The following is a 2,615-nucleotide window of genomic DNA, read 5'->3' on the forward strand; positions in this document are numbered from 1 at the left end:
TGTTAAAAACTTCAAGCCAGTAACAGAATTACAAATAGACTAATCGCACTTGGTAAAGGAAGAAATAAGTCAACCAGGCTTTGTAATTTTCAAAATAATTACAGTCGTCTCCCGTTATCCATGGTTTCGCTTTTTGTGGTTTCAGCTACCCGTCGTCAACTGCTGTTTGAAAATATTAAGTGGAAAATTCCAGAAATAAACAGTGCATGAGTTTTACATTGTATGCTGTTCTGAGCAGGGTGATGAAGTTTCACACTGTCCTACTCCATCCCTCCTGGGACGTGAATCGTCCCTCTGTCCAGCATGTCCGTGTCCTGTGTCAGTCACTGTGTAGCCATCTCAGTTGCCAGATCAATTGTCTATTGCAGTCCGTGAGTTCAAGTCACCATTATTTTTCCTAATAAGGATCACCAGTGCAAGAATAGTGATGCTGGCAATAAGGATAAGCCAAAGAGAAGCTGCGAAGTGTTTCCTTTACCTTGAAAAGGTATGTGCATCTAGGAGAAAACAGTATATATCGGGTTTGGTACTGTCTGTGATTTCAGGCATCCTCTGGGCATCGTTGGACCTATCCCTGTGGATAAGGGGGCCCAGTTCCCATAATGGTGTTACCACGCTTTGCATATGGCGCTGACGTGACTGTCCTATTCTTTGGGCAGGTATTTTGACTTATTAATTTTACACGCATAAGGATGAATTTGCACTGATTCAGCTACATACTCCTTGTGACCAAAGGGACTTGTTGGTGAGGTAGCAGAGTTGAAGTTAAGCCTATAGTCTAACGCTTTTTTTTTTAAATTAATATTCTTATTTATGCCTATAACACCTGGTCTTCCTAGGTGGTTTCCCATCTAAGTACTAACCAGGCCCGACCCTGCTTAGCTTTCGAGATCAGACATCGGGCTTGTTTAGGGTGGCATGGCCATAGACCATGGACTGTGGCTCCACTGGGGTACGAACCCAGGACCTTCTGCGTGTAAAGCAGACGTGCAAACCGTTACACTATGGAACCACATCCTATAGCCTAAAGCTTTAAAACAGAGCCAGGCTTATTAGCTCCTGCACGAGTGTGAGCTGTGTTCTAACCATGGTGCTTACCAAGTCCCTTTAAGACCCTTCATTTCACCTACGTAAAGACAACAAACATTTATTGAATTCCTATAGGAGCAAAGCCTTTGGTCCCATGCTGCATGATGGGGTGGGGGCAGGAGCAGCCAGGAATGACTCAGTGGGGACTTCCTGGGTCCTCAGGGCAGATATGATTCGGTGCTTCTATTTAAAACATACTGATGTCTATGGCCATGCCACCCTGAACAAGCCCGATCCCATCTGATCTTGGAAGCTAAGCAGGGTCAGACCTGGTTAGTACTTGGATGGGAGACTACCTAGGAAGACCAGGTATGTAAAAAAAATAAATAAGGAATTGTAAGCTGACAAGGTCCTTGCAATCTGTGAGATCAACCAAGGGTTGCCTCACCTAAAAAAAAAATAAATAAAATTAAAAATAAAACGTACTGCAAAAATATTATTTGAGTCTTTCACTTTGGTCTGTCTAAATGGCAATTATTGAAAATAAGTCAAACTTAAGACTCTGAAATTCTAGATTAGATTTTTACAACCTCAAGACTATTGACATTTGAGGCCAGATCATTCGTTGTGGTCGGGGTTTGCGATCCTGTGCTCTGTGGGATGTTTAGTAGCACTTGATCCAGTAAAACCCTCCTCCACTTGTGACAACCTAAAATTCCTCCAGACATTGATAAATATCTCCGGAGGTGGAGGGTGGGCATGGGGTGCAAAATCACCCTCGGTTGAGAAACCGTGTTGTAGATGCCTTCCTGGTGGCTGCTGATATTGGTATTTGCTGTTTCTAAAGAGTAGGTGGTTGTTTTCTCATCTATAAAATATAAATACATATAGAACAGTGCTGGGCATGGATTAAAGGCTTGGTGTAAGGGCTCAGAAGCAAATGGGTGAACTTTTTGGTATGTGAATTGCATCTCAATAATTCTATTATTAAAAAAGTGATATTGTCTTTTTTGCCTTAATTAAGAATTTACTAAATTTTCCTGAGTCTCTATATCAGCATCCTCTGAGTATTATTTGAGCTTTAGGTGAGCTATTACTAGAGAAACATGGGCAGTACAGCTATCGGTAATGAGTAGGAATCAAGAAATGTTAGATGATTCTGAAACGTGGCATCAATGTGGCTATTCACGCGTTTTTCTTAGTGTATCATCCTTAGCAACTGTCTTCGGCATTTCCCCACCCTTCTTCTCACTGGTAGTCCATTAAAGCTTTATTACTCCAGCAGCATCAGCATCACCTGGGAGCTCGTTAGAGATGCAGAGACTCCAGCCCCACCTCCAATCAAAGTTGGAGAAGCACTTCCTTACAGGGCTCCTTCCATTCCCTTTCAGACTTACCTGGAAGGATCTCTTCAGACACCCACTTTCACAGGATTTCTTTGTGTTTTGCTGGCTGTTGACTCTCTTTGCTTTCACTGATTAGCATTTTAAAAAATATTTTTAATACTTTTTCTTGCTCACCATTCTGCACTCCAACAAATATAGGACAATTTGCTTCCTCTGATCCTAAGGTATGAACGAACATGC

General features: G+C 42.1%; 2 pseudogenes; one reads left to right on the forward strand and one right to left on the reverse strand.

Annotated features, from left to right (window-relative positions):
- Positions 1–814: 814 nt before the first annotated feature.
- On the reverse strand, positions 815–930 carry LOC120620674 (uncharacterized; annotated as a pseudogene).
- Positions 931–1,291: 361 nt separating this feature from the next.
- On the forward strand, positions 1,292–1,409 carry LOC120620679 (uncharacterized; annotated as a pseudogene).
- The last annotated feature ends 1,206 nt before the right edge of the window (positions 1,410–2,615 follow it).

This window comes from Pteropus medius, unplaced genomic scaffold, assembly GCF_902729225.1.
Source record: "Pteropus medius unplaced genomic scaffold, Ma_sr-lr_union100, whole genome shotgun sequence".
NCBI lineage: Eukaryota > Metazoa > Chordata > Mammalia > Chiroptera > Pteropodidae > Pteropus > Pteropus medius.